The sequence below is a fragment of the Musca domestica genome, unplaced genomic scaffold (assembly GCF_030504385.1).
Source record: "Musca domestica strain aabys unplaced genomic scaffold, Musca_domestica.polishedcontigs.V.1.1 10, whole genome shotgun sequence".
NCBI classification, from domain to species: domain Eukaryota; kingdom Metazoa; phylum Arthropoda; class Insecta; order Diptera; family Muscidae; genus Musca; species Musca domestica.
In genome coordinates this window covers 7,957,869-7,970,514 of record NW_026712115.1, presented here as the reverse complement: position 1 = coordinate 7,970,514, position 12,646 = coordinate 7,957,869, and the positions used below count along the sequence as shown (strand labels likewise).

General features: G+C 34.8%; 1 protein-coding gene across 5 annotated transcripts in view; it reads left to right on the top strand.

Moving 5' to 3' along the window:
* The window catches only part of LOC101899409 (RING finger protein nhl-1), a 146,900-nt gene that overhangs the window by 41,436 nt on the left and 92,818 nt on the right, over nt 1–12,646 (top strand). Inside the window, exon 1 of one of the 5 annotated variants that reach the window (XM_020036008.2) lies at nt 7,750–8,400. The exons of the other annotated variants lie outside the window; for them this stretch is intronic. The gene's annotated coding sequence lies outside the window, so the exon portion shown is untranslated. Of the gene's footprint in view, nt 1–7,749; nt 8,401–12,646 lie in introns of those variants that run through there. 5 annotated transcript variants of the gene reach the window in all.

The following is a 12,646-nucleotide window of genomic DNA, read 5'->3' as shown; positions in this document are numbered from 1 at the left end:
ATTTTTGTCCTCCGCAGCCGTAATATACACTCCGTAACAATGATATTTAGGGAAATATATCAAATACAGCTCAGAAATATCTTTGCCAAATTCTATCGAGATCGGTTCCGATTTGGATATATCTCTCATATATATCTTTACCCGATTTCAAATTAATTGTGCACCAAATGGGCAATACAAGTCCGTATTTAAAAGATACAAATGCTTCGGCATATGTAGTCCTTTGAACTTTAAATTATAATCATAGTGTGTATTGAATTCTCCCATAAAAACTTTTTATTGTTATGCGGAGCTCTACTAAATTAGCAGTGTTGTAGGGTATCATAAAGTCGGTCCCGCCCGACTTTAAGACTTTCTTTACTGGTTTTAGACATAACGAAGTATATATATTCTTGACCAGTGTAAAATTCTAAGACGATTTAGCCCTTTCCGTCCGTCCGTCCGCCTGACCGTCTGTTAGAAATAAAATAAGGATAGAAAGTTAAATTAGACATTATTCACCGGAGTGGTTTAAAATCGGTATTTTTAAGATTTTAACAGAATTTTTTGAGCGAATGTTATTTTTTTAAATGTTCCAAACTCGTTCCAAATGGTGGAGGGTATTCAAAGTTCGGCGCGGCTTCTTACTGCTTTTTTACTTCTTTTTTTTTTCAATTATGAACTGTAACAAAATAGGCTTTTGAATTTATTTTGTCTTTAATATTTTGAGTGACTGTCATTATTAAATTATTCGAAAAGATATAATTTTCCATTTTTCCGCACGTTTTGATGATTTCATAAAGATTTTGAAACTGTTTCTATATTACTAAAATGAACGTTCAAAAAATCGGTGGCGATGGATAAGAATGCATTTGGATTATGATGGAAAAAGTTGAGTCCAGACGCGAAAGCCCAAACATAAAGCATGATATTGATTGCAGATTAAACCAAATTAATTTGGAGGATTATTTTAATATTTTTCTATATTTTTATAGTTTCTGAAAAATAATCGAGATTGAGTGTTGCTAATCAGCAAATCTCTTTCCCTTATGTTGTGAAATATCGCTGTTTGACCACATATTGTTTTCTTTTCAATTTGCTTAAGAGGACTGGTGAAGACCAGTCGCAATATTCGTCTGACATCCGCCTGTCCACATTCCCTACAAAAATGCGGAAGGATAGATTTTTGTGAGACATGCGCTACTAAGCTATGTCCGCCCGTCTGTTAAAAATGGGAATAGAAGGCCCAATGTATTATGTACAGGTTCGTATTTTGGCCAACAAGTTTGGATAAAGGAGGTTTGGTGTTGAAAATGGTCAGATTTCCTATTCTTCCAGATTTTCGATCGTGAAATCGGCTGTAATTCGACATAAAGGATTCAATTTCTATTGGGAAAAGTATTTCAATGTGGGTTCACCATTTGATCTAGCCGATTTATTAAATAATGTATTAAATAATTTAAAAACCTCAAATGGTGAATCGGGTCCTCAATGTACTATACTATAAAGTCTTTCTGCAGAATTTTTTTTTATATACTCCCATTTGGATTAACCCAATATTGGGCTTTAGCCCTCAACTACAGCTTATTCAGATGTAACTCGATATATTTTAATATTGATATAGTTGTAGTTCCATGTAACAATTCATTTGTAGTTCGAGAATTCTATTTGTAATTTGTAAAAATTCAACTGGAATTCAAGAATTTCGAGAAACTAATTCGAAATATTTCACTTCTAATTCGAATCACTTTATTTGTGATTCGGTGAAGCAAATATGAAGCTAATGTAAAAAATGTGTTTTTATACCCTCAGTCATATAGCTACAGAGGATATATACATTTGATACGTGCCTAGTCAAATAACGGTTTTAGACCCTAGGTCTCTTTGGACCAAATCCGTTTCAGAACATTTGGAGTCGATCTAGAGATGTCCGCCCGTCTCTCTGGTGCTCACGATAACTCTCGAAGGGAATATCCGATTTGGTTCAAACTGGGTACATCGTAATATTTTTGTCAAACTTGGATCGAGTTCGGAGATAGGCAATATCGGTCCACTCCTTCTGGTACCTCCCCCACAAAAGGTCGAAATTTTCAAAACAAAAATATATTTTTTGCACCAACTTTGCATGTCCTTATATTTATGTCAGTGCTAGGTCAGGTGTGAAAATGGACAATATCGGTCCACTCCATCAAGTACCTCCCCCACAAATGGTCAAAATTTTTGAATAATTACAGCTCTCATAAAATTTGTTGTAAGACAATCAAAATTCACACATCCCAATATTTATGTTAACCCGATTTCTGGAGTTAAGACAATATCGGTCCACTCCTTTTGGTACATCTCCCACAAAAGGTCGAAATTTTCAAAAATATATTTTTTGCACAAAAAGGGAAGATATAATCTCATTTTGCTCTAATTTTCTAGGACTCGTGCCAAAATGGATAGTCTTGGTCCACTCCATCAAGTGCCTCTCAAACAAAGGGTTAAAATTTTGAATAATTATAACTCTTAAAAAATATGCTGTAAGAGTCCGATTGTCTTCAAATTTCACACATCCTACTATTTTTTATCCAACTCTCTTCAAATTTCACCATACAAACATTTTTGCTAACACAGGATCTGCTGTGAAGATGCTATATATCTACTCTCAATGCTAATGTCTTAGGGATGTCCGTCCCATATGTTACAATATTTACAGCATCGTGAGGCCAAACGATCAACCTGGAAATATGGACGCATCCACTGACATAGACGCAACTAGGTGGATTCATGTTTTGAATTGAAAAATTAAAAGAATGATGGGATATCCTTGCCTTACCCATGTGGTCCGGGAGAAGATAAGACATAAGACATATATATTTGACAAAGGTGGGCGGATGATCGAAAATCCTAACTGTTGTAGCCAATACACGACATGGAAATCTTTGCTCTTGTGATCTCATACCAACAATAAACAGAAAGGCCCAATGACGAATATGGAAACAAATAAATCATAACCATATCATCCCTCACCTAAACAAGATAAAAATAAAAGATTGTATGTTTTTAAATTGACTGACTTTGATTACATAAGTCGATAGATGAATTAAGTATTTCTGAGTTAAGCTTAAACCCAGAATCCTATTAAATTGATAAAATCCTTGGAGATTATATTTCTTAATTTTATATTTTTGTTTATTTTTTTTTCTTCTTTTCAGGTAAGAAATATTTTCTGGATTGATAAGGGAAACCCTTCGATATAAATGATATTCCACTGCTAGAGAGAATGCGATCCTCCTCTTCAGGTAGGAATCACGGCTAAAAAGTATTACGTTTTTAAAATATGAGACAAAGGTGATTTTTGCTGTAGCTCAGATCAGGCTGGTCGAGACGGTTTGCGTAGGTGACAAAGTTTTTTGATTATTTACACGACGGCAAATCCAAAAGCATATTGTGGGCATTAACATGAAAAATGTTTGGATTTTGGTATTTAATCGTTTTGAATTATAATTTAATTATTCATACATAATTACGTATATTATCTTGTATTTGGCTGACTTTCGGTTAGATTTAGTGAGACAAGTTCAATGCAATCAGCTATCGATATTTTAATTTGATTTTAAAGTGAGATTCCTCAATTTATATTAAATTTTCTATTTTCCAAAATGCAAGCTATAAACTCCAACCAATAATAAGAGGTTGATTTCAATAATGACTCTAATTGGAATATAAATAATTAACTCCAATATATATAACTCTTCCCAATACTCAATTGGAAAATTCCTTACCCATTCTGCAAATAATAATTTCTACAATCGATCGGATGCAATTATAAAACAATAAATATCACAACGAAATATTTTTCAATACGCAAAATGAAAATTTTGTATTTTTCCACATAGTATTGATCATTTTTGCTTGTCACACACATGTTTTATGACATACATATGCCCAATATACATTCATATGGATATATATGTATGAAGGCGACTTTTGTTTTTACACGAAATAAGCAATTTCTTTTCACAACATTAAACAGTGCCACCGTGGGCGACAAAGCAAAACAAAATGAGGAAAGAAAAATACGCTCATATAATATAGAAACATATAAATGTAGGTATGTTTGTTAAATTTATTTGTACACTTGTAATATATACTCAAAAGTACAAAAGAAAGAAAACTGCAACAAAGAAGTTTCTTCAGTTTTCTGCTGTTGATCGGTTTATTGCGTATGTCTCTCGACTCGGTCGATTATTATTTTGACGTTTCTTAGCTTGCCGTTATTATTTCAGTACAGGACTAATTTTTTCTCTGCTCATTTTTTTTGGAGAGCACAAATTGTAATAGAATGTTGTGGGGAGAACATATGTACAGTGGTGTAGGTGCTACATTAAATTATCCAAAAGATTTTTTCGTCAGTATGAAATATTAAAACTGAGAAAAAATTCGCGTTAAGGTAGCATTTAAGGGCCGACCGCGACAGACAATGGTTGGATGGAGTCCATATATTCAGAAAAATTAACAGTTTGGATATTCGCTTGTGGTGAAAATAATTGAATAATTTATTTACCTCTATCGAAAAATGCTCAACTGTAAATACTGGGCTATAGTTCCATTAAAAGGTCTCCCTGGAAATTTCATATGGAAAATACCCTCCATAGGGTACTTTGTCATTCCAGTTGTAACAACTCGAAATACCCATGTTAGACCCTACCAAGTATACATATTCTTGATCCGCGTAAAGTTCTAAGTTGATTTACCAATGTCTAAGTTGATTTACCAAACTGAGATTAAAGCCTAAAAGTTTGCATTGTCAGTAGATAGGCAAAGGTCGTAAATGGGCTCTGTACTTTTCGATATTTGGTATTTTGCTCAGCTCAGTCACATTTTCTAAAAGAATTATTTTAAACTTTGAGATTGTAATGGCTTCAATTCATGTGACAGATCATTGTATACATAGGTCCACGTGTTTATATAGCCCTAATATAACAATAACAAGAGGTTGTTTTAAATTTAAATTCGGGTGCTGCCTGCCGTGGCAGAATACGGCTGGAAGTAACTCCGAATATTTGGTATTTTGATGTTTCTAAGCCACATATTTTAATAAAAAATTTTAAATTTGCTATTCAACAGGTAAACAAAGGCTATAGTCGTGCGGCGCTAACCATGTGATTTCCTATAACACTTTAATATATTGGATCCACCTGTTCAAATTAATTTTAGCCTTTGCAGTCCTGCAAAAATTTACCTTTGGTTTTGATCAGTGACTTTTGTCCTATATTTAAACCTTTGTCGTTCTGATAGGCATTCAAAAATTTTTTTCATAAAAATTTTGATCCATTTTAGCCGATTATTGTCCAGCCCTGTTCTAAATTCTAACCTCATGCAAAATTGTAACGCGTATAGCGACTATGTAGTGACTACAAAATCTGAAAATTTTCTGATTTTGTTCCACTTCAAGTAAATATGGACCTAATCTAACCTACATGAGAAATTTTGTGAGAATCGGACGATACTTGCGAACTGTATTTAATATTGACATCTTTTTATACGATTTTCTGGTGTGTGACCTGTAGGGCAAGTGAAAAATCAAGATTTTTTCTGTTTTTGGTCCATTTGAACCCCTAAATATTTTATATAATAAATAATTGAAATATTTGGAGATTATCTCCCCCCAACAATAGGCTTCTATTCTGACCTCACCCCTAACTTTATAACTAATTTTGTGCGAATCGAACCATAATTAACATGAACAGAGGGACGGACGGATACAGACGGGATAAGAAGATTCATATATAACATCCTTTGTAAAGGATCAATATTTCGAGGTGTTACAAACGTTTTGGACCAATCAAACTTATCATACCCCCAACACATAGTGTTGTGTAGGGTATAAAAATATCAATGTATAACAATCACTTTAGCAGAAAATCGGAACTGTTGATTTTGCCGTATATTGAAGACTTTGCCAACCGATTTCTCTAACAGTCTAATGGAAGTGTCCTTAATATTCAATCCCGATATTTTTTATTTTAAAAGAAAGGTCCACGATTTGGCATAGCCACCACCCGATTTTCGATAATTTTGTTTTTTAATCATATTTTTCAACCGAATTTGCTGTTAATCGGCAAATTATTTTCCCAAAGGACGAGCAAAAACCTTCTTGCAAAAGGATAACCATATAGCTCCAAATTGTGATATAGGCTCCATATAACCGCGACTTGGTTTTTAGAGTCTATAACACCTCTTGACATTATATTTGACTATGCTCGGATTGACCTGAAATGTTTATCACAGGAAGGTATTGAAAACTGTTTACGAAAAAGTGAGGGAAATACCTGGTTACTCGGTTATTCGACAAAAAGATCAATTACAAAATCCGCTTTTTATTCGGTTCTATGTCCAACATGGGCTACGCGATCCACCTTTTTTTCTAAACTTTACATCTTTCTTTGGCCTTGAGATGTAGGCTATAATGTAGTATGTAGATTTTAATACTCAATAATTCTATTTTAGGGGTTTCTCGAAAATTCCCGTTACAAGATTGTTTGATATGTATTTCCCTAGGCTTTCAAATGATACCCATTTTATAGAACCGGATAAAAACCGGATTTTGTATCCGAACTTTCGGTCGAATAACCGTCTTGCCGGATATTTCCATCACAAAAAAATTACTTTAACGTAATTGGATAAAACCCGGAATGTGGTAGGTATCAGTTATAAAAATTTTGAAACGATCCCCTCAACTCAATTTGCGCGCGACAAAGTCAGAGCACGACACCAAAGGATTTTAAATTTCTGGAGTAAATTTAAATTTCATGGCCCTATATTAATTTAGATATTATTGAGTTCCCTTTACATAATAATTAACCAAAATACAATTTTTCAGCCGAATCGATTAGAAAATATTATCAGAACCTTTGGAATAACTAAAATCCATAGGTGTCTTTATACAAGGGGTGTACCAAAATGTGGATCCTGTATTTATAACTTTTTAACTAATTTAAAATTTGGGAACATAGATGGTAAATATGATACTTATGTACTGACTAAACCGAAAAGAGAACCAACCTGACCAGTATTTCAAACCAGTTGTGAAACGAGTTAGTCCCTTTATGTATTGTAACATCTATGTAAGGAACTTTAAAAAGTTTGGCCTAATAACCAAAACCTATTTTGGGTGTTTGGGGAATTTTCCACATCAAAGTGAAATTTTAAGAAAATTTACAGCGAATTTGAAAAATTGCTAAATTTCACGAAATAAAAAAATATATAAATTTTGAATTAAATTTACTTAAAAACTATTATGTTACGATATTAACTTTGTTCCGAGACTTGCAATGAAATTTGGGGTTCAATATTTCCTCCTTTTCTCTACAACGAAGTTGTATCTTACTTTCTTGTATCTACTCAAGAGCTGTAAATTATTTATGTTTTGTAAATTGTAATTTAAGGAACATTGCGAACCATTTACTATTTTTTGACTTGTTTCACTTTTGAAAAATTCAAATATCCCATCCCTGTCATCTGTAGACAAATACGATCTTTCCTCTCTCTCTCTCTCTCTCTCTTTCTCAGTGTCTCTCTTTGTTTCTGGCCGAAAATAATATTTTCTCTGAGCCAATTGTAGCAACTCACTTGCGCCATTAAATCATTGGCGCAGTGGAAAACCACAGAAAAATCTCTGGTTTGCTCGTCGTGCACAATTCCCGACATATGTGTGCTACGGCTAGAGGAACAAGACGAAGACGATGCTGCTTGTTTTTGGTGTAATTTGAAAATTGTTCCGTTTCGCCTTTAGGTTTTCTTTCACATCTTGACGGCTTTTGTTCACACGCGCCACCAGTGCTCCGTCCAAGAATTTTTCACCAAAAATAATTTCTTGATTCAAGTCAGTCGGTTTCTTCATATTGAACAAAAATCATACGAATTCGTGCCGTAATATTACGAGTTATTCCCTCTCCCATAAAAAAGAAACACACAAACACAGAAACAAATAGAACAAGTCTTTTTTATAGAAAGAAAAAAAAATAAATTCAATTATGTGATTTCTAAAATTAAATTTAAGCAACTTTAAGTTAAGTTACCGGATTAACAAACAAAACGAAGCACAGAAAATTAAATTTCCCAAAGTAGTTTCCGTTTTCGTCAAAAGTGCTCAGATTCTGATAATTTTAAATTCTTCTAAATTTCGTCTAAGCAAAGAAGACGAGGAAGAAATAAGTTCTGTGCAGAAAAGTGTGTAACGAAAGAAACAGCATCCAGTTAAAAAACAGAAAAGATATAATTTCCCCTCCAGCCCCAAAAGAAAAAAAAAAGAAAAACTATTTAAGTAAACTAAACTTTGCCAACCAGTTGCATTTGATGTCTGCCATTTGTTGTTGCCTTTTCGCCACTATTTTCCAGTTGCGACAAAGTTTTTAATAAAAAAAATTGTTGTTGGTAAGTTTTCGTTTCGTTTTTTGGTAACATTTACAAGAAGAAGAACAAGAGTAACTAAGACGAAAAAGCAGTAAAGCTAAGGGGGAAGTTTCGTGTTTCCTATGATATTTTCTAGTGACGAGGCAGGCGCTTACAAAAATAAAAACAAACACTGACAAGAAAAAGAAAAAAACTCAAGAATAAAACTAACAAAAAATAGAATTTTTCCTACAGATTATGACCTAAATATCTATCATGAATGTGGTAGCTCTTCTTCGTGCTATCTGGCTGTTGTTGTTTTTCATGTTGCCTTGCCGGGAGAGAAGAAACTATTTTAAAATTTTCTAACTCATGAAAACTGCTGTCTGTAGTGCGCCATCAACGTGTGTTGGAGATGTTTCTACAAATGACGACAACGTTGTTGGTGACGACAATCTTGATGATGATGTTGTTGTTATTGTTATTGTTCACAATCCCTGAGTATTTCATAAATCTATTCTCAACTTTATTAAATCATCTATCCCGAAAAAAAAAAACAGAAAAATATCCAAAACATAAGGTGCCGTTCATACTCGACGAGGAGGCATGGTGTTGTAAATCGTATGTGCCTGCCTGCATTCTGTGAATGCAATATCCAAAGTGGACGTACATTTGTGAATGTTGATGAATGTTTTTGTTGGTGCTGTGTTTTTTATTTCTATCTCATGACAAATCTTTATATTCACAAAGTTGTTGATGATGTGTCTACGTCTATTTTTGTGAAATTCATTCTGTATAAAAAAAAACAAATGATTTGAATTACTTTCTGTAGAAAAAATGTCCAATGTCCCAAATAAGATTTACCGAATGATGATGGCATGTTTCGTGTAAAATGAAGTGAAACAAATTTTTTGAAAATTTAAAGAAAAAATCTCACAAATGAAAATTTCTGCTCCAGTTCCGCACACAAATCGATTATTTTTTGAAAAAAAAAAAATGAATCACGATGATGAATCACGATAACTTGTCAACAAAGCACATGTCCTATAAATAATACTCTGAAAAAATCGCTGATTAAAGTCTGAGGGCTGCGAAGTCCTTTTTTGGGGAGGACGGATTAAACGCAAGTCGAACTTTCGAGTTATTGCGAGATAAATTTTGTCTCTGGACGCCAAAGTGCACAATGAAATTGAACTCGGCGGGGTTCCATCTAAGGAGATATGCTGTGATACATTATTTTTTCTGAATACATAGAAAATATATAAAATTCACGTAAATGGATATGCATGACAGACAAAAATATTCATAAACAAAATAAAAAGAACAAGTAAAGCTTGGGCTGGGCCGGGCCGGGCCGAACTTTTAATACCCTTGGGAAGGAAATTACAAGATGTGTAAAAACTCAGTTGAAATATGCCGCTATAATTTTAAAAATTCCAATTTTTTTCAATAAAGATTCACGTACTCCAAACTCTAAGTTTCAGATAAATCTGTTGAAGAATATAGCTAGCATCACAAAAATACCGACCCACTGCGAACTCCAAGATCTGAATTTGGAAAAATTCTGATCGAAAGTGTGGCAAACATCGTCGTTATAGATGACGTTGACCCGTATAGGCAATTTCCTGTCATAGGAGGTAGTACCCATTGAGAACCCCAAATACCAAATTTTATACAATTCCGGTAAAAACTGTGACACAAATCATGTGGTCCAATTATCTATCTAGAGAAGGCGGCACCTATCACGAACTCCAAATACAAAGTTTAAGATGATTTTGTTGAAAATGTAGCTAATATCCTTTAAATACCTTATATCTGGGTATACACTCCTATGAGTGACCTATATAGACAGTTCGATTTTACAGCAAATCTGTAGGTACAGTTATATCAAAACGTGGACCTCTATAGCCCATTTTCGATAACAAAAGACCTGCCTAAAATTTTATAAATCTACTTCATTTTGTTCTGAAGCTATAATGATTTCCACAGGCGGGCGGACGGACGTCGCTAAATCGACATCGGATTTTAAATAGTTCAAGAATATAAATATTTTGTTTCACTAGGGAAAAATGCCATCTTGTCGTACTTATCTTCCGTTTCAAGAAAGAATGGCGAACAAGACTAAAATGAAATATTATACACAACATTTCTCAATCGATTAAACTGAAGATCGATCTACGACGAGTCTGTTCTTCAGAGTTTCTGGAGGAGTTTTTTAACCATCCGATTTCATTGGAAAAAATATTGAAAATTGTGTGAATTACAGATCATTTGGGCACATGCAGGTTTCGTTTATGACTGCAATCTTTTGTAAAAACGATATAGCAGGGGCCTAATACCATATAGAGGTTATATATTTTTTGATATGGTCGAAATATGTCTTATTAAAATAACGGTTGTAAGCCCTAGTACATGGCTAATCATTGGACATTTGGAGTCAATATAGCCATGTTCCATCCGTTCTCTCCATATTTGTGTTGGTCTAAACGTGGTACACAGACATATTTGTACCAAACTGAGATCGATTACGGAGATGAGCAATACCGGCCCACTGGTAATTCTAGGTTCTGCTAAAAGTAAATGTGTCTCATTGTACCAAATCTGTTTCAGAACATTTTAAGTCGATCTAGGGGTTGTCGTCCATCCATCCGTCTGTCTAGTGCGAACTATAGCTCTCGAAGGGAACATCAAAAAATAATTAACCTATAGAACTTAAAAGATAGTTCCAATCCCAAGTTATCACATACCTCTCCCACAAAGGGTCAAAATTTTGAATAGCCAAAGTGCTCACAATATGCGAAATAAGCTCTATATTGTCTTCAAATTTCACAAATCGCAATATTTTTATTAACACAAGATCTGGCGTGGATATGACAGATATCGGCCAAACCTCTTATGGTACCTCACCTAAAAAGAGCCACCATTTTAAATACTTATTTCGAAATAAGTCGAGAATATGATGTCAAGTAAATGGCCGCCGCCACAGTTTATTGTCATTTTAGCTCTTTTTGCCATTTTCCATTACTTTGGCCACAGGTCCTCACATTCTTGACGGATATTGTCTTTAAGAGCTGAAAGAATCTGGGCCTTGTTAAAAGAAAACCGCGACTTCAAAAAGCCCCACAAAAATAAGTCTGGAGCGGTCAAATCTGGCGATCTTTCTGACCAATGCAAATCGCCAAAACGGGGGGAATGGACGCTCGATTGTAGCACGTGCAGTGTGTGGTACAACGGGACACATGGTCCTGTTAGAACCACATTTTTTCGATCCCAACTCATCAAGTTACGGCAAAAAGAATTCGTTGATCATTGCTTCGTTGCGCTCACCATTCACAGTTTCCGTCTCGGCAGCGACGTCTTCGAAAAAAAGCTCCAATGACTCCTCCGAAATCAGCACACCATACAGTGACTTTGAGCGGGTGTAATGGCTCTTCGTGGTTTACACGCGGATTTTCAGTGCCCCAGAAGCGTGAATTTTGTTTTTTTTTGCGTACCCGCTAAGATGGGCCTTTCACTAATGATTATTTTTGATGAAAATCATCTTGTTCTCGTTGGTGATTGAGGATGGTTTGAGCGTATGTTAGACACGATTAGCGGTCAGTACCTAATAGCTGATGCACCATCTGGACTTTGTACGAAAACTTCTTTCAATCTTTTACCAACATTTGTTTTAAAGACCGTCCACTAATAGCCATTTGCGTGGCACGTCGTCTGGTCGATGTCGACGACGCTTCCATGACATCCTCGGCTACAGCAGCAATATTCTTTGCAGAGCGGATACTCCGGAGTCTGCCACGCGTAGCAGTATCTTTTGTTGTGCCAGTCTCTTCGAGGCGAGCGGTTAAACGTCGCAGTGTTTCACCAGTAGGCGTAAGACGGCCAGGAATCTGCGACGAAATTCACGTTGTGCCAAAGTCGCCGACCGATAATAGGTCAAATAAATAGTCACCATTGTTCCGCGTTCAGGAACATTGTATATTAATGTCTTTTTCGCATGAGTCCATGAGGCCAATCGTAATGTTTATAGCATTTTATAATAGGAGGATTACTTTTGCCACACCTTTTATAATATTTGGTCTGGTCGGTTACCCAAGAACTTGTAACAATTCTTGAAAATTGTTACAGGAAAGAGAGCGTTTCGAGAGAAGAGTTTTCAAATTCTGATCCCAAAAAAGATTTGTTTGCAAGCATTTACAACTCTTCTTATTTCTGCATAATCTATAAACTGTTTAGGTTTGAATAATTGGAAAACATTCATAATATTTGCTACCTTTCAACAGAAAGCCGT